The sequence below is a fragment of the Magnolia sinica genome, chromosome 9 (genome assembly GCF_029962835.1).
Source record: "Magnolia sinica isolate HGM2019 chromosome 9, MsV1, whole genome shotgun sequence".
Taxonomy (NCBI): Eukaryota; Viridiplantae; Streptophyta; class Magnoliopsida; order Magnoliales; family Magnoliaceae; genus Magnolia; species Magnolia sinica.
In genome coordinates, this window is record NC_080581.1 from 61,778,691 (window position 1) to 61,799,360 (window position 20,670).

Sequence of the window (20,670 nt, forward strand, 5' to 3'; positions counted from 1 at the left end):
GGCCAAGCACATGAATAAGGTCAGTAATATAGTGAACCAGCTCTCCTCTATGAAGATGGTCCTAGATGATGAATTGCAAGATTTGCTATTGCTTAGTTCATTGCCTGACAGTTGGGAGACATTAGTGGTGTCTCTAAGTAACTCCACGCTAGACGGAAAGATATCCATGGAACAGGTAACTAGTTGTCTCTTCAATGAGGATACAACTAAGAAGTCTCATGGGTCTACTCAGCAAGAGGCCCTTGTGACACAGGAACGGGGGAGAGGAAAGAACAGGAAGGGCAGGAAGGCATGAGATAAATCAAGAGGCAAGTCGAGTACTAAGAAGGATGTTGAATGCTGGAATTGTGCAAAGAAGGGCCATTATAAGCATGAATGTCGGAAAAATAAGAACGATAACAAAGGAAAAGAAAATGAGAAAGAAGATGAATCAGATTCTACTATGGTCACTTCAGATGGTGACGTTGTAGTTATTCTTTCAGCAGATCATGATATATGTCTCACAGCTAAGAGTCAAGACACCGTTTGGGTGATACACTCGGGAACTTCTTTTCACGTGACTCCACGCAGGGACTTCTTCACAAGCTACAAGTCAGGTGACTATGAGACTATGTAGATGGAAAATTCTGGCGTATCGAAGATCATAGGGGTCGGTGATATTTGTGTGAAGACCGATGTGGGCTATATATTAGTTCTCAGGGATGTGAGGCATATCTCAGACCTTCGTCTTAACTTGATGTTGACGGGAAGGTTGGATGATGATGGCTATGAAAGTCGGTTTGCTGGTGGGCGCGGAAGCTCATCAAGGGTTCATTGATCGCAGCCAGAGGAAAGAAGTGTTGCACCCTTTACAAGGAAAGTACCAGTGTATGCAAGGGTGGGTTGAACGTAGCGGAAGATTCAGCTATTGACATGTGGCACAGGCGTCTAGGCCACATAAGTGAAAAAAGATTTCAGGTACTAGCGAGGAAGCGGCTCCTTCCAGACGTGACAAGTATGCCTCTTAAAACCTGTCTTGATTGTTTATCAAGGAAACATTATAGAGTTTTATTTGTTAAATATGTTTCTCATGTTAATAAAGTGCATGCATTAGATTTGGTTTATTCTGATGTTTGTGGTCCTATGAGGACAAAAACAATGGGCAGGGCATTGTATTTTGTCACTTTTATAGATGATGTATCTAGGAGGGTTTAGGTTTATACTTTGAAATCCAAGGATGAAGTCTTTGGTGTGTTTAAATTATTTCATGCTATGGTCGAGAGAGAGACAGGTGAATCATTGAAGTGCATCCGCACTGATAATAGTGGTGAATACATTGGCGACTTTCATGAGTATTGTAAGTCCCCGGATATACGGCATGAACAGACGGTTCCCAAGACCCCCCAGCATAATGGTGTGGCTAAGTGAATGAATCGCAGCGTTGTAGAGAGAATCTAACACATGTTATCCCATGCAAAGTTGCCCAAGACGTTCTGAGGAGAAGCAATGCACATAGTAGTGTATTTGATAAACAGGTCTCCATCAGCCCCGTTGAATGGAGAAGTGTCTGAGAAGGTGTGGACTGGACAGGATCCATCATACAATTTGGATGCAGGGCATTTGTTCATGTACCAAAGGACGAGGGTCCAAGCTCGATATGAAGATCAGGCACTGCGTGTTCTTGGGGTACGGTGATGAAAAGTTAGGTTACAGATTGTGGGAACCGACCGAGAAAAAGCTTTTCAGGAGCAAAGATGTGGTTTTCTTTGAAGATCAGTGTATAAAATACATTGCTAAGCCAGAGAAGAACCAACTTAATTTAGGTGAGCTAGAGGACATGGATCCGGTTATTACTCTGGTGGTGCCTGATGACGAGGGAGTACAACAAGGTGCAGAGGATGAGGCAGTTCCTACAGAAGATGGATCAGGGGAGCAGTGCCCACTTGATCCACCTGTTAAGCCACAGGTGAGGAGGTCATCTAGGGACAGACAGCTATCCACGAGGTACTCACCGCATGAGTACATTATGTTGATTGATGGATGAGAGCCAGAAAATTATTCGGAAGCCCTAGCCGACGAGCATAAGGGGGAGTAGTAGAAAGTTATGCAAGAGGAGATGGAATCCCTGCATAAGAATCACACCTATGATATGATGAAATTGCCTAAAGGCAAGAAAGCTTTGAGCAAAAAGTGGGTGTTCAGAAAGAAGGTTGAGTAGAAGAATTCACAGACGAGGTTCAAGGTCAGACTTGTGGTGAAAGGGTTTCATTAGAGGAAAGGAATAAACTTCGAGGAGATATTCTCACCAGTGGTGAAGATGACATCTATACGGGTGTTGCTTGGGTTGGCGGCTAGCATGGATCTGGAGATAGAGTAGTTAGATGTTAAAACTGTCTTTCTCCATGGTGACATGGAAGAAGAGATATACATGCACCAACTAGAGGGGTTCAAAGTCAAGGGCAAAGAGCATATGGTGTGTAAGCTGAGAAAGAGCTTGTATGAGCTGAAACAAGCTCCACGACAATGGTACAAGATGTTCGACTCGTTTATGTCGAAGCATGGGTATGACAGAACGGAGTCGGACCATTGTGTGTTCATGCGCAAGTTCTCAGATGATGATTTCTTAGTTCAGCTGTTATAAGTTGATGACATGCTCATCATGGGAAAAGACATTAACAAGATCGACTGGCTGAAACAGGAGTTGGGCAAGTCATTTGCGATGAAAGACTTGGGCCCAGCCAAACAGATCCTATGAATGGAGATAACCCATGACAGAAGCAGTAGGAAGCTTTGGCTATCACAAAAGCGGTATATTGAGAAAGTCCTAGAGCAGTTCAATATGAATGCAGCGAAGTCGGTCAGTACTCCACTGGATGGTCACTTCAGATTGAGCGACAAGCAGTATCCGAAGACGAAGGCAAAGGTGGAAGAGATGCAGAAGATACCCTACACGTCAGTTATAGGAAGTTTGATGTATGATATGGTGTGTACATACCCAGACATAGCATATGCGGTTGGTGTTGTCAGCCGGTATCTTGTCAATCCTGGTAAAGAACATTGGGCAGCGGTGAAAGGGATACTGCGGTATCTAAGAGGCTCATCCAGGTTGAGCCTATGCTACGGTAATAGAAAACCTGTATTAGAGGACTACACAGATGCAGATATAGCAGGTGACATAGACTCCAGGAAGTCTACATCGGGGTTCATATTTATGTTTGTTAGGGGAGCGATTTCTTGGCAGAGCAAGCTAAAGAAGGTTGTAGCATTGTCGACAACAGAGGGCGAGTACATTGCAATCATAGAGGCATATAAAGGGATGTTTTGGATGAAGAAGTTCCTACAGGAACTTAGCATGAAGCAAGAGCAGCACGTGGTCTATTGCGATAGTGAGAGTGCTATACACTTAAGCAAGAATCCAAGTCAGTATTCCAAGTTGAAGCACATAGAGATTCGATATCATGGATCAGAGATACTTTGGAACAGAAGGTGTTACAGCTTAAGAAGGTCCACACGGACGATAATGGGTTAAACATGATGACCAAGGCTTTGCTCAAGGGCAAGTTTGAGGTTTGTAGAAACCAGACTAGCTTGAAGAAGATGAATCCCTCCTGAGTCGGAAAGGGAGAGATTTGATGAGGTTTTTCTCCTCAGTTCAGAGGATAGATGGAGCAAAGGGTGAAAAATCGGAGTAAATTACCGCGCTACGCAACCGGTCGTGGGTGGCGCTCGACCAGTCGAGTGGAGTCGAGCGGGGCTCGACTCAAAGTCCAGTGACAAATGAGGTATTTTCTCTAAGGGGCGTGACTAGTCGAGGGGGGTGCTCGACTGGTTGAGTGGGTCGCTCGACCAGTCGAGCTTATGTAGATTTGAGTCCGGATCTTGTGCGGACTGCGAAAATTTAAGGCTTTCGCAACGAGGTGCAGAAGGGAGTTTCCTAAAACTATAAATAAAAGTCCCTAGGGATTTTCTAGTGTATACAAGAGGTAATGCAAGAGGGTTTCCTAAAGATTTGCAAGGGTTTGCCAAAGGGTTTAGGGCTATCAAAGGTGTGAGAGAGAGAGAGAAAAAAAAAAGAGAGAGGGGAAGCTTGTAGAAGGGAGGCTATATTCGTAGAAGTGATCTACCATATCTCAACGCTTTCACATCCTCATAATCAGTGAGATCTCTCCTTTTTTTTCTCTTATTGTTTATCCACTCCTGCGTGAGTGAAGAAGGTTGTAACGTTCTACTTCATAGTGGATTGTTGATCCGGACGAGGTCTCGTGGTTTTTACCTCTTTGAGGGTTTTCCACATAAAAATCTCTTGTGTGGTGTGGTTTATGCTTTGATTTATTTTATTGCTTTATTATTCCATAATTCTAGTTTGTTTCGGAAGGCTAGATCCTAAGGTTTTGTGCAAGGCCCCCAACAAGAGCAATATAATTTACAGCATCTCTGATATGAAATAGGCCAATATGGTAATTTCTCTGATTAACATGACTATAATAGTTTCTCCTTACCTTGCAATCTGCACATGCTATTTGAGCAATCTGAACATGTAGATGGTCTCTATTTCTACAGGCAATAGATGACGCTGGCCATGATAAAGTGAGCGTGTCAGAGGGTTGGAAGCCGTTGACCAAGCAATCAGTCAGTTCGCCAGTCTCCTCTGGCAAGCGGAATCGACTGGAAAGTTCCGATACTTCCTTTGTATCACTGGAGATCATTCTACACCGGTCGAGTATGGGGACCACAGCTTTGAGCCTATCCCGTTTGCGCTGTGCCGATTAGAAGACTACGTAAGTGCAGTGGGTGGGGAGGCTGTTGTGATGGGAACTCCCCTTAATTCGTTTCTACTCCCTTCAGTTAAGGCCGGCGAAGACCTTAGGGAAGATTTTAAGGTATCGAAGGAGAACCGAAGAGAGGGGAGTAAGGCTTTTGGTGGTGATTCGGTTAGTGAGTGTGATGAGATAGCAGCTGCAAGGGGTGTCTTGGGCGGTTTTCGGGGAGTGAGATGATGGGGATAATAAAGACATTTTGTTCATATGAAGGTTTGAATATAGTTTTATGATGCTTAAGAAAGTCCTAAGGTTTAAATCATGGGCTTCATCTAATAGTCATTTTCTAACTTAAGGGAAGTTGATGATAATGTATGAGTCTAATGGTTGGAAGTGGGAAGTAAGAGTAAGGTGGTTTGATTAATCAAGGCTTTCGATCAGTTGAATGTATGAGAATATAATTTTTTATTAAATGGAGGGAGTTGCAGTTTTACTAGGAAATATGAGGATATTAATAATGTTTTTTTTTTCATTCATGTTTTACTTATGTTAATCATGGATTTAATTATAATGATCTCGATCCAGGTTGTTAGTTGTAGCAAATATGCCTGTGTTAAATGAGGAGGATGCCTAAGCTGTGTAAAGTGGGTCCCAGCATGATTCCCTGACAAAAAAATCAGGATGGTCTGCTCGTCAGTGGGGTACACTGTATTGCGAGAACGGACGGTTTAAATTGGATGCGCAGGTGGTCTGATTCGGTGTACATGTGGCCCACCTTAAGTGTGGACTAGCCTGATTTTTATACAAGGTGATCCCCATGATGGCCCCAGCTTTGTTTGGCATGGTCCAAATGCTAGACAGGCATGACATGGGGATCTTTGGTTATCCAAATTGTCAATAATCAGGTCTGATTCTAGTCCTATGATTGGGAGCTAATCAGCTAGTTTTATCCTTTATTTTAAAGAGAAATGCTTCAATGCTTTTTCGGTGCACTGTAAGTTATAGTGCTCCTAGTTGCATTTGTTCACTTGGACCGTCCACCGTAATGTGTGAGTGGAATCCAAACCATGCATCCGGCGGAGGTTGCCTAACGTTCACGATGCCAGGATTTCCATTTCCACGAGCTTATGTGGGACCAAAATGCACTGTCCAACTAGGTTTTGTTTTTTTTTTTTTTTAACACGCACACACACTCACACTGTAGTGGAATTTCATCACCAATGGATACTCGAACCCTTGACCAGGTGTTGAAACTCCTGAGAGTCTACCACCAGAGCAAGTGTAAGGATCCCACGGGTCCTTACTCTTGCACAGGTAGTAGACTCTCAGAGTTTCAACTCCAGGTCAAGGGTTCGAGTACTCATAGGTGGTGAAATTCCACCAGCGTGAGTGTGTGGGGTGTGTGTGCATGTGTAAAAAAAAAAGTGTAAGGATCCCCACTGTCCAACTAGTTGTGCGTGAGCATTTCTCAGAGATATATATATATATATATATATATATATATATATATATGTATGATCAGGTGCTTCCTCCAAACACATTACATGCTTATAATTTTTTAGTCATTTCATTTTCTTGGGAAATAATCATCTTTCTCTTTTCACTCTCTCCCCCTTGAATGCATCACTCTTATTTAATGTTCTCTCTCCCGACTGCAAAAATGGAAACACTGATTATGATAGGCCTTGGAAAGTGTTTTTATGGCAGGCGGTCAATGTCTATTGTTTCTTGTGGTGTGGTCCACTTGAGATTTACATCTACTTCATTTTTAGACCATATACTAAGATGATGTGTAAAAACTGATGAATGGCATGGATATACAACTCATAAATGAAGGTGAGCTCTCCAGTTTGAAAAGCAACCCACTATTTGGACATAGATTTCCTACAAAGCCTTTGCAGGAAGTTCCTGCACTGGAAACCTCGTTGGGCCCATCGTGATGTTCGTGAGACATCCACCCCATCCATCCGTTTTATGAGCTCATTTTAGGACTTGAGCCCAAAAGTAAGTAGGATCCAAGACTCAAGTGGGTGCAGTAAAGGAAAAGGTGGGTAGGGAAATTCCTATAGTTGAAACCTCCCTGGTTGGACAATGATGTTTGCATGCCATCCACACCATTTATAAAGTCATTCCTACTAGGATGAACTGAAAACACAAATATTATCTTGATTCAAAACTTCTCTGGCCTCACAAATATTTTAATTGTGGATGTTCAATCCTCACGTTTTCAGCCCAGTTGAGCATTGGATCCGACTCTTTTTTGGTTTTAAGTCTAAAATGATATTAAAAAATAAATGGATAAACAGAGTGGATTTATCACAAACATCATGGTGGGCCCCACCTACATTCTTAGCGCAGGCACTTCCTACAAAAGGCTTTCGCAGAAAATCCATGTCCCCACTATTTGTCATTCGGATAAACACAGATCGAGTCCCTTCGAATCCCAACCATCTCGGTAACGTTCAACATTTATGAGAACTAATAGCCAAGAGCAAAGCCCACCTTATATTTTATACTAGGCCCACCGTGATGTGTACAATGAGATCCACTCCAATCATTGGATGTGTGATTCTATATGGGGCTCAAAGAAAGAAAAAACCAGGCTGATATGTGATTCAAATGGGCCATACCTGTGACAACAATCGAGAGAGACGTCTACCCTTGATTGTTACCAGGCTCAACATGATGAGAATGCAAAATCCAATCCATCCATTAGACGCCACACCAAATGCTAGGCCTGGTGCCTAAAATGCAGGGCCATGCATGATTCAAGTGGGCCATGCTAGGGGAAACAATTTTGAATGTTAGCTTTCTTGCACATTATTTTCGATCATGTGGTCTACTTGAACCATAGATGGAGCTGATTTTCATGCTCTGAGTGTAACATGGGGTAAATTATTTAATGGCTAGGTGGATTTTACATAAACACTATGCTAGGGCCATCCCAAGCCAACAACTCCTCTGTAATTAACCTTTCTATACACATAATTTATTAATGTTAATTAGCATTTAATTCATACAGCTATTTAGACAGTCCAACTAGTTGCACCTGCGCGCACACACACACACACATATATGGGAAATGGTATTATGAGGTCGACCTCATGGGAACTTACCATGAGGTTGAGTTGTGTGGGCCCCACTGTGATGTGTGTTGAAACGAAAGTTTCAATAGCATCGAACCCACTTTGATGACATCAATGCAAGACCTAATATCTCCAGTAAGCTTTGAAAAATTCTAAGTATACTCAATGCAATCGAATTCCTTTTAATGATATCAAAGTAAGTTATCGATAACATAAAAAATGGGATCAGTTTCTCCAGCAAGCTTTTAAGGAAAATCATACATTCTCGATAACATCGAAAGCCGTTCGATGACATTGAAATTTAAATTTTCATGCAATCGAAAAACTGTTTGATAGCATCAAAATATGGACCAAACTGTCCAGGGAGTTTTCTTAGGAAAATCATTTTATTCACAATGGCATCGACATGTAATCGATGACATCTTTGATGGCCTCGAAATTTGGCTTAATCTGCCCAGCAATCTTGTGATAATTTCAAGGAAAATCCCAATGACATCGAGCCATCTCTCAATGATATCGAAGGGCCCTTTGATGGCATCAAAGGATGTTTGATAGCATCAGACATAATCTGTTATGTACTTATTTGAAAAACCTTAGTGTAAGAAGTAGATGCAATCGAAGAAGGTTCAATAACATTAAAGGAAACTTCAATGATATTGAAGACCCTTTGATGGCATCGACAAGATCAGTTTTCTACCTTTTTTTTTATTATTTTTATTTTAACCGTTGGGATTTGACTTTTTATAAACACTTGGGTTACTTCTTGACTTTTTGAATGAGTATTCAAGAGATCTTTGAGAGGGTTATTACCTGAGTTATTACCCTTCCTCTTAAGCCCTCTTTCCCATAGGAGTTCATCATTTAATCCATGACTTAAAGGCATTTATTGGTATACTCATATCTTGGATTGAAGAATGAACTCCGGCATTCATTGATCATCCAACAACATTCTTTAATGAAAAATTATTGTACTGGGATCCTTAAATTCTTAGCTTATGGGAATCTTCTCTAGCTCTTAAAGACCCATTATTTATTAGAAAAGATTGAAACAAACCATTACCCAACAACCTTGTACTCGATTGGATCATCTACAAGCTTTTACGATTTAAGGGAGCTAAAGACGCGTCATCAGAAACAAGATCATCATTAGCATATGTTAAATAAGACTCACTCACTTACAAGCAAGTAATAGAGTCTATTGAGTTTAAATCCCTTTTCTTGTGTAAGATTGAGATTCAGAATTTGGTTCTCAAATTCGCTAAGACCTTTTGTAGGCCTCCGAAGGGAGAATATGTGTAGAGTCCTTATGTAGGATTTATTGCGTGCCTTATGTAGTCATTGCCTTGTGTAGCCATTGGAGTTTGACTTGTGCAGGCTTTGTGAGTTGCCTTGTGTAGGCATTTAGGGTTGTCTTGTGTAGACACCTTAGCTAACCTTGTAAAGTTATAAAAGTTTATGATTAACCCGATTTAAAACTATTGAATAGTGAAATCCGGTACACTCATGGGGATGGGTGCTTTAGCCGGGAGTGGAGTAGGCACATAGTCGAACCACTATATCTTGTTTTGTTTGTGATGCATGCTTTGTCTATGTTGTGTCATTCATGATATGATTAATTTCCACACACTATATGTTTGATACATTGCAACTATTTCATATTTCACTATTCTATCTTTTGTGTGTGAATAATTTTATGTTAATTCTGCTTGCTTTTGTTTAAATTAATAGCATTAATTTTTAAGTAGGATTAAAGTTTTCAAAATCCTATTCACCCCCCACTAGGACACTTGGGCATAATTCTACACTTCAATTAGCGGTTTACCTGCAATTTCAATGCCCATGCAAGAATTTTGTGGCATCACCACAAATAGGTTCATCATCATCATCTTGGTCGACATCGCCTCATAATGGCTAGAAACATGGAAGGGTTCTGCTGATTGAACGACTTACGAGTCTTCAAGGGCTTGATCATTAGGTCCAGACATATTGTTGGCTGTCGCTTCATAATCAATTTCATCAAGTTCCATCGTGGGAGTTTTAGGCTCGGTCGTTATAACAACTGTAATAGTTGGTAAATCTAATTGAGTTTGTGGAGCTACTGCAAAACCTACCTGTTTCTCAGTGACCGACGGTTCTTTAGTCACTACATATATGGCCGAGAAAATATCAGGAAAAATAAAAATGTAGCAAGAAAGTAAAAGTAAAGAGAAAAGTAAAACATCCACCTAATTCAGAGTGGATAGCAATGGCAAAATATCGATCATTGGTTGCATTTTAATAGGATCGTCGATAGGTATCGCCAGAGGCGGAGCAAAAGTAGAAAAAGGTGGTGGATTGGGCCAATAATGTGTTAGAAAGTGGTTAAAAAGAAGGTAAGAATTGTTTAACCTCTATATTTCTTTTTGCCATTTATTGAAAGTTTTTATTGAAATGGCTTTTTCATGTCTTTTATAAACCATTTTTTTTTATCTCTCAAGAATATTTCGAAGGAGATGCTCTCAACCATTAATATTTGGTTTTATAATATTTTTCAAAAGCAAAGACAACCTCAGCTGTAAAAGAGATACCTGAAGTCTTTGCCACAACTCGCCTAACTCTACTTGTTGTTATTAAAGGCTTTATTGGTGCAACTGATATAGTAAGAGGAACATGACGTTTAGGAATATGACTTGGGAGAGGTCCGAGATCTACAATTTTCTTCAAAATGAAGGGAGTTGTTAATGTCGGCAATGGTTAGGTTGGAGGATGGTTGAACCTAAGGGTTGACAACACTATTTGCAGGGTTGCGATGCAGTAATAACTCGTTAAGACTGTGATCAAATATTCATGGACTTATAATTGTGCATTCTCAAAAATACTTTAGAACTAGAACTAAAACTAGAATTAATTATAAAACTTGAATTAGAAGAAGTAATGATAGAAATCTAAATAATTGTCACACCCCAAATTTAATTTTCGACGCTCATTTGCCGTAAATCGAATACGATGCTAACAGCCTCCGTGGCACCTCAATTTCGATTCCTAGCTTACGCTAAGTTTTGAAATTAGAATCCCATAAAGATGATTTTTAAGGTGATTTTTTTTAAGAGAAGCATAACCATGAATGTACCATAAGCCAAACATCATCACATATATCCATTATAAAAAGATTTGATTACAATATTGAAAAGGGAAATACAATACATATATAAAAACTTCAAAAAGGACATGCATGTGCTCCAGCCTCACTACTATTGCTGTTTAGCATAACCTGCACGTAAGCAACCTGCGTAAGCTTACTACGAAGCTTAGAGAGTGCGTGTATGCGTGCACAATAGGTATGACAAGTATAACGATATTAAAGTATGTGGAAATGATGGAGAGCTATCCTGTCAAGTCCATGAATGTTAACGGTCATACCATGGTTATACAAAGTAAAAGGCCATCGAGCCAAATGTCTTATATAGTAATGCAATATAAAAATGCATGATGAAGGAACGAGTCGAAGTGCATAGTGTCATATGCCGGTAGGGGCCTCGCACCCATGGTTATAACACATGTTACTTTTATAACAAACATATAATGTAATTCCAAAATGATAGACTCCTAATCTTGAATAGTTCCATACCTATTGGGGATCGGGCCTACGATTGTATAACACTAAATTATATTTATGCATATACAATCTTAAATGCTATATGAATGTATGGTTACCATATGTCATACACCAATCCTAATGTCTAATCAATATCTCATAAAAGTTCACAATTAGATCATCACTGGGGTCTAGTACACTTCTAACACTGGTTGTCAACCCTCACGCATGAGACCGAGTGAGTGCAGGAGACATCACTATCCGCCTCATCAGTGGTATACGAAAAGACACTCGGCTCGTTGATAGCGAACTCATTTCACGAGCTGATCAAACTCAACTTAGCATATAGCCCTCTTCACCTGGGTGGGTAAGGTCAAACCCCCTTCTAATCTACCTCGGCACAGTGGGAGACACGACTTACCAATATCCAGCCCTCATACTCTCCACTTGGTCTAGACATTGGAGTATCCTATTAGTATCCAGGGTTTAGGGACTTCCACCCAGGGACACCTGTGACGCACTGTAACCTCAATAGTTTCCGGTGTCTATACTCATATATGCCAGCCATATCTCGACTACGAAACTACCTCCCTGGTATTGATAGGGAGTAAATGTAATGTGTCATACATAATCTGTTATGTATGAATCACACTTTCAAGTCATGCATCAAGTCACATGATGATCATGTGGGCGACCCTGTCTCATACATGTCTCCTAAGTATATCAATTTGAAAGGCGTATGCTATGATCAATCGGAATCCATAACAGGCATAAGATGATGTGTGTAGCATATGAATATGCATGATATGCCTTATCCTAAGCATATTATTAGTGTCGACCTTATCAAGTTGAGGTATAATAGCATAGTACCAAATTTTGGTACACACATATTCTCATGTGATAAGCAACATTAAATAGCTTAAGATACAGAGCGTGGACCCGAATGGCGGTCCTAGTAGAAATTTAAATATTCATGTGGCATGGACCACTTAAGACTTGCATTGGCCCGGTACATGGGTCTATGAACATAAAATTGGCTAGTAAAACAAATGTACAGGCACTGATGAAACATATACGTAAAGGTAGGTGTCATGGTAGGTCTCTAAACAAGTGTCCCAATGTGGGTCCCACGTTAACCCTTTTGTCCATGTGTGGTCACCAAGGATAAGGATCAACATTATCTTTAGGTCCATTCTCAAAATAGATCGGTAGCATGGACATACAAAATATTTATCAAGGTGGCCACATTGCAGCCCACACTCACTGAATGGTGTGGCTAAACACACATAGAACAGTGGCCCCATGGATATGTCAAGTAGATGGATAGTGTAGATAAAACCCACACATCATGGTGGTTTCATAGTCTAAAAAGATATGTCAACATAGATAGACGGTTTGAATACCACACGTACATTTAGGTGGCCCCTGTCTGAAATAAAGTATTAAGATAGATGAACCATGTACATAAAATACATACATCACTGTGGAATCATTCCATTATTCCATTGACAAACAAAGTGAATAAACCCATACTTCAGGTGAGACATCATAGTGTGCTTTAGGAAGTTTTTGATAGTAAGCATTCAATCACCACTACTTTCTTGGTGGGGTTGTGGTGGGGTCCACCTCGATCGAGCCCCACTTCCATCTTCGGGTAGGGGCTAATTATCCCACACAACCAACTAACTTGGACCCTAAAATGGGCCCCATAAGTGTGCTAAACTGGTGGGTCAATACAATTGTCCAACAAGTGCCAAAGTAGGGTACTATTCATACTAACAATTTAACGGCCCATAAGGGCCCATCGTCATTTTTAGCAATCAGATTTGAGGGTCCAACTGGGAACCTCATCTACACATTGGTGAGTGTCCACGGTCGGTCCCATAGCCCCTGAAAAGGTCTTCAAAGCAATGCACACAAAGTCCAACAAGGCTGCCCAAAGTACCCTTCTGCTAACAAAACAGGGCCTACCCCACTAGTAGGTTGGCTCATTAAGGCCCGTTGGCCTTTTTGGCGATCATAATGGTGGGCACTCTAGGGTATAGCCCATGCATCATGTTGGGACATCATAGTGGGCCCCAAAAATCCATATTAGATGGCAACAAACATTAGGGTGGGCCCAACATTTCAATGATGGGAGCCATTCACAACTGTTAATGTGGTGCATTCAACCTATGATTTGGTTTTGCCGAGGGATAAGGTAGGCTGCCTAGTGGGCCCCACCCCTTACCCTGTGTCCAAGGGTAGAACCCATGGCAGTGGGCCCCCCTAGACACAAAAAAAAATGGATGCACAACATGGAGAAGCCCATACCACAGGAGCGCCAAGGAAGACTCAACGGTGGTAAAAATCTCCACTGTCCTCAGTGGTGGGGTCCACAAGGTCTTGGATTAAAACCGGTATTTGTATTTCTCTCCCACATATATCACACGTGTGGGTTGGGCGAAGTACTCAACAAGGTGGGCTTTAGGAAAGTTTCAATAGTAGGCATCATTGACACCACTGTTTCTTATGAATGAACCACCTCAACTATGGGTCTACCTTGATGCTTGGGTTCATGGCCTAAAATGAGATACGATATCTGATGGGTGGTGTGGATATCACATAAACATTGTAGTGCTGTCCATAGTGGCCCACGGTCCTCTTAAGAAAACATTGTGCAAAAGAGAAGGTTGGACGTCATTTTCCAATTATTCTCTGTGGTTTGGCGTACCTAGGATTTGAATTTGCCTCATCCTTGGCCCCTAGGCGTAAGATGACCCATACAAATTGAATGGACAGCTTGGATAAAACATATACGACATGTTGGGTCCCACAAATAGACCACCTCATGTTTGAGATGTCACCGTCAAGCTTGTATCTTCTTATGGAAAAGAAATATAGAAATAAATGCAGGTGGTTTTCAATGGTGGACATTCTTATCTCATTTGTTTCCTATAGTTTGGCCCACCCCATATATGGGTCAAGCCCATATTTGGAACCAATGGTTAAAATGCCTAGCAAAATGGATGGATGGATGGATAGGATGCAAGGATACAACATGTGGATCCTATGAGTGGGGCAAGCTCTTTTGTTATATTCTCACCATGTACATGTGAATATGTTATATTCTCACCATGTACATGTGAATATGACTTTATGAGCATGGCAATAAATGCATTGGTAAATCTCTAGGAAGGTTTTAATGGTGAGCATTATTCTCACCACTATTCCCCACAGTGTGGCCCACTCATAATCAAATTCACCTAAAATTTGGCCCTAGTTATAAAATGATCTAGCATAGTAGATAGACGGTCTGGATTCACTACAACAAAATAAGGCTTAGCGGACTGATGGGCTTACCCTTTGCCCGCAGCCCGTTTTAACAGCTGCGGGTAAAGGGTCCCTTGCTATTAAAAAAAAACATAAAGTCGTATCTCCCTCTCTCTCTGCCTTTCCCTTGCGCCGTATCTCCCTCTCTCTGCCTCTCCCTCTCCACTGCATCTCACTCTCCTTCCCTCTCCCTCTCCCTATCGCACGCTCTCCTTCTCCCTCTCTCCCTCTCCCTCTCACTCTCACGTGCTCTCCCTCTCCATCTCCCTCCTTCTCTCTGCCTCTCCGGCCCTCTCCCTCTTGCGCGCTCTCCCTCTCCCTCTCCCTCTCCCTCTCCGCTGGCTGTCCTCTCACTCTTTGAAGTTTCAAGTGTTCCTTCAACTCCACGGCGGAGATCGGAGGAGTTGGTAAAAAACAAAAAAAAAAACCCTAGATCTCTTTCGCTCGCTTTCTGTGAGATCTCGATCTTCCTTCGATTCCATCATAAGCAGGTGATTTTCCCATCTCTGCTCTAATTTTTCTATTTTCTGCACTGGATCTTCTGTAGATGCGTTTTCTTGATGCGATTTCCAACTTGAGGCTATTTTCTATGCACTGAGGGTTTCTGTATTTGATTTTGCAGAATTGACAACTGGAAACGTGAACATATACGGCAGTTCCTAAGAGAGAAGGTGAAGCTGGTGCATCAGCAAGCTAAGATTTGAATCTCAGGTTCCGTTTCTCCTCTCTTAATTGCTATATAGGAGTCTCTATCCTATTTGATTTAGTTTCAATAATTAGATTTACTCAAAATTTCAAATTTGCAATAATTAGATTGTTGACTTGAAAGATGTGTTGCTGTAGGGGAATAATCTCCGACTATTGATTCTTTTCTCGTGTAAAGACTCTGCTAGTTTTGGTTTTGATTTGGCTATTCTCGTTGTGTGGGAATTCTCTTTGGACAAAAAAACAAAGTCTTAAAATTTTAGGTGTTGGGTCTTGGTTACCAGACCTGCAACCTCTTGATTGATGCGGCTTCCTTCATACAAGACAGTGCCTTGGAGATTTGCTTCTCCTTGACATACCCTTCAATCTGGCCGAGTCAAGGTATTTTTTCCTTTTGGGCAATGCTCATGTGTCTTCTTGTTTGTAGTTTTTGATGCTATCTCAACGCCTCTTTAATGAAGCTTGTTGTTAATGTTTCAAAAAAAAAAAACATGGAAAAGGTTTAATAATTGCTCTGGGAAGGCCATGTTCCTACTGTAATTTAGATTTAGCTCTACCAAGCATTGCCTAAAATAAAAGCCATTGTGGGCTTCTATCCTTCAATCCTTCAGCTCATGGGAGTGAATTTGGTGGTTCTATGCTTGTCATGAGCAGTGGGTTTTAACTGGGTTTAATGGTTCCTCTGTTTTTGTTTTTTTTTTTCATGCTTCTTAACTGGTACTTCTGTATGTAATAAGTGATGAAATTTGGACAAAATTCTCATCATCTGATATGTAACCGAAGTTGAATTTTGGAAGTATTGCATTTATGTAGAGCAATAGATGACTATTCCCAGGGATCTTTTAGGGTTATATTCCTTTTTGCCTCCTCATTGCATCTATCAGTTGGCATTGATGTTTTGTTTGGAGCTGAACCTTTCTGATTGTCTTGCATTAGTGTGGATCTGATACTTGATGCGGTAGGAAAGTCCATAATAATGATTTAAATGATTGAGTGATTGAACTGATATTTGGAATAAAATGTCTATGAACTTGTGCACATTTGATGTAACAAGACCGTCCAGTATATAGACTGCTCATTGTGAAAATTAATTTCTGCAGTTCATTTTCCATTGGATCAGCTCTTCTTTTTTTCTGAAAGATCCAATGGATCAGCTCTTATTTTATTTTATTTTTCCTGAAAGATCCAATGGATCGACTGATTCTCTTCCTTTTTATTAAAACTTCCCAGATCGGATGATTCTAACCCTTGAATCAGTGGCCTACAAATAAATTGCTAGGGATAACAATGGTACAAAATAAAATCCATGGATGAGCTGGATGGGATTGTCTAATATGTAAAATCTGAGGGTCATTATCTTTCCACGGTAGGTCCATCTTATCAACTGTCTGGATCATTTGAGGTTCATTTGCATGAAGATGCTGATATGGGGCTAGAAAAGTTTTGGATCCCTTCGTCCAGGTCTGTTTGACCTAATCAATAGGTTGGATGGCAAATAAAGATTACAGTGGGCCCTAATCTCAAGATGCCTTTGTCTACTACTTGTCTAAACCATATTAAACCTGAACTTTCCATTCGCTGAATTTTGGTGTTTCTATTATTTTACCATTTTTTTTTACCGTATTTCTAGTGATTGAGGCTGAACTAGAAATGAATATTTCCCATTCCTTTTTTTTTTTTTTTTTGCCATATGCCTAACTACAAGTCAAACAAGTCACATCAAAGTCATCTTATAGTATTAAATCCATGGATCCAGCAGATTATGAACAGAAACTTACCTGGAGAGCTAATATCCGATCCTCCACTGTATCTTTAACAGTTAGCCGTGAAACAGCCACAGGGCGAGTCTGCCCAATTCGATGTGCCCTGTCAATAGCTTGATCTTTGGTAGTTGGGTTCCACCAAGGATCTAGAAGAATAATGTGACAGGCAGCAACCATGTTTAGACCGAGATTTCCAGCCTTCAACATTACTTTCTCAGGAGGTGTTGCTGAAAAGTTTTCTGAATCTGTAGAAAACATCAAATATGGCCTGGTTTCAGCTGTTAGAAGGCAGAGCGTCTTCTTTTATCAGGTAACTCATGCATTTTGAGTCTTCCCTTTAATATACTGACAGCTCGTGTTGTGTGTGTGTGTGTGTGTGTGTGTGTGTGTGTGTGTGTGTTTTGGTCATAGTTATGATTGTTACAGACAAACCCTCTTGAGGTATAGAACAATTGAGGTTTATGTTTTGGGTTTGCAAGACTAAGTCTTAAGTTACCTATAGCTTCCTGCCTTTGATTCGTTTCTTTTCCGTGTTGTTGCAGGAGATCTGAATATCCTAATAATGCTCCAAAGCTTTGTAGAAATGCTTCTGCTGCAGTTGGCATCAGTAGCCTAGCTTCACAATGTTCTCCTGTCAATCCAGGTGAGTTGTGACAAGTAACAATCATAATGCATACTTGGTACATCGGGGCCAAACAGTCCCTTCTATTGATTGTGCCTATTGGCAGTGTTTGGCAAGCACCGAGGTATCAAATCCACCATTTGACCAGTAGACAGTTTAACCTGCATTTTGTAGACATTATAAGACAATACACCTGGGCGCTTTGGCAAGCACCTGGTATCAAATCCAACATGTACTGCCAATGAGTATTTTGCTGGCTGATTAGTTTAATCCATCACTGTTAGTAGCAATAGAATCAGTGATGTAAGTACCTTTTCTTCTGGTAGGTCATGCCAATCAGCACCTGGGCACTTTGGAATTCTTTGGCATCGGATGTAGTTCAACTCATTCTTTTCTTTTGATATGTGATCACTCAAGACCAACATGTTCCCTCGGATTTGCTTTTGGAACCATGACATAGGATCATTTCCACACTGCAAACAAAAACCAACGAGCAATTGTAAGAGAAATGAAAATACACCATCGGTAAAATGAAGGTCAAAACGATATCTCAAAGTGTATTCCATCACTAGAAGTTTTAACTAAATTTGTTTTGTGAAGACAACCGAGGACAAGGTTTCATCAGAAAACTCACATCCACTCTGTTTTAGATGCTCCATTTCCAACAGGTGGGAGATCTCCAATTATATCTCTCACAGTTATTACATGGAAGGGTGCCCCTCCAGCTGTACTCCTGATGGCAGCATACTGTACATCCCTTGGTAATGTGATTTTCAGTTCTGGGCCTGCAAAGACGTGCATTGGCTCTGGCCACTCTGGGAGTGTCTCTTTTGGAGAAGTTGCCCATATGAATGCTCATTTCCTAGACTGAGAAACACCAAAGGCTCCAGCCTCTAGAACACCAAATCTCACCTAAAAAGGCACACACAGAAATTATATAGCTGCTTTACAAGATTAAAAAAAAAAAAAAAAAAAAAAAAAAAGGGGAAAAAGAAGAAGAAGAAGAAGAAGAAGAAGAAGATCCCAAGTACATGCAAAGGGACAATACCTGATAACCCATTTCAAGAAGTGAAGCAAGCATTAATCGGAATGTCTGCCCTTTGTTAAAAGAAACAAAATTCCTTTCGTTTTCTAAAAGAAACAAAATGGCCACCAGTTGGATGGGTGGCTATAAACTGAGCATCATAGTAATTGACAACTCTAACAAGTTGATTGTTATGAGTTTTCCCCTGTTGATATAGCCATTGCTTGTTCTTTCAGGCCCCCAATTGGAATGGTTACCATAGTCAGATGGCCATGCTTTTGGGGGTATGACCCATTGACGTGGTAGCCCACGAAATCGAGGGTCCAGATCATCATATGCAAATGCCATGTGTACAGTAGAGATGTTTAGGGGAAGTAGCATTATTCAATAGCTTAAAGAATACAGAAACCAGTGACGAAAGGAAAAAAAAAAACACTAAAGAATGCCATCAAACTACCTGGAAATCAAAGGCAGTGAAATTGTGTGACAGTCGAGAATGTGAATTTTGACTAGAAGACCAATCACCAATACACTCAATGAAGATCATGATATGATATTTTTCATTCCTCACCACACATAACTTGCCCAATGGTTTGAAGTTTCTAAATAAAAAGATGCCCCCCATACCAATGTAAAAATATCAGATTTGACAGAAAAGCATACAAGAAATTTATAAATATTCAATCAAATAGCATCTCAAATAGTATGCATTGAAGGAAAATAATGGCAATGTCATCATTTCTAAGAGAGTAAACTTGGACTATCCTTAAAAAGAGTTCCACATTAAGTTGCTAAAAGCAAAGGAAGATTATACCAGAAATACAACTGAGAGAACTTTTTAAGTGTCATTTCTATAAAATATTGCACTTTCTTAGCAACTCACTGCAGTTCTGCTCTACTTCTTTCTTCACAGGGCACTTGAACTTATATTAGGAGTAAAGAAAATTCAACAACTGCAAAGGAACCATTATTCAATGGGAAAACTGAATTGGACCTGCTCGACAAGGTAATCTCTAGTCTATCAAAATTTTTGTTCATCTTTAATCTTTGCCACATTGGCTCAATATGTTCATCAAATTTTTTTAACTGAATTGCAGACATAAATGTGTTGCCTTCAGTTTCATATGTTTATCTCATAAACTGGAAAAATTAGAAGAGAGATTCTTCTACATGTAATGAACTTGAGGAAATGCACCAGCCAGTAGACAGACCAGGTAATGGAGGATTGATGTCTAGTAGGCAGCTGGTTATGAGTATTATGATATTACTATTGTTGTGTTATATATGAGATGGAATTAGCTGGCTCGTGGCTGTTATATATAAGGAGGATAAGCATTTGCTTGGCCTAATAAACTGTACATGTGGGGCCCACTTTTTTTTCAGATTTGGAGCAGTTTGGAACCAGCAAAGGTAGAACTAGGATCATCTGAATATTAGCAAATCCATCTTGAAACTAAGTTGCCACTCTCACTTGAGAATTTTACATTTTTTGCTCTTAGAAACTTAGAAAAAAAATCCAAAAGATAACAAAAGTGAGTCTATCCAAAGACTAGTGCAGCCACAACGAAGTATGAAATTTTTATTTCAATGTGTTATGGTAGAAAGGGTTGGGGCTTAACTTGAACCAGGGAATTAGAATCTGGAAGCAAGCAACAAGTTGTATTGATTTTCATAACACTTACTGATCTTAAAAGGCACGTGCTAGCATTTATTTCACATATGGCATCTCTCATTGCTGATTTCTATTGGCATTATTTGATTTGAGCCCAACACCGACGCATGCTAATTACAGTTTTTTTTTTTTTTTTTTGGTTTTAGGTGCTTCTTTTCACTGGATGATATTCCTGG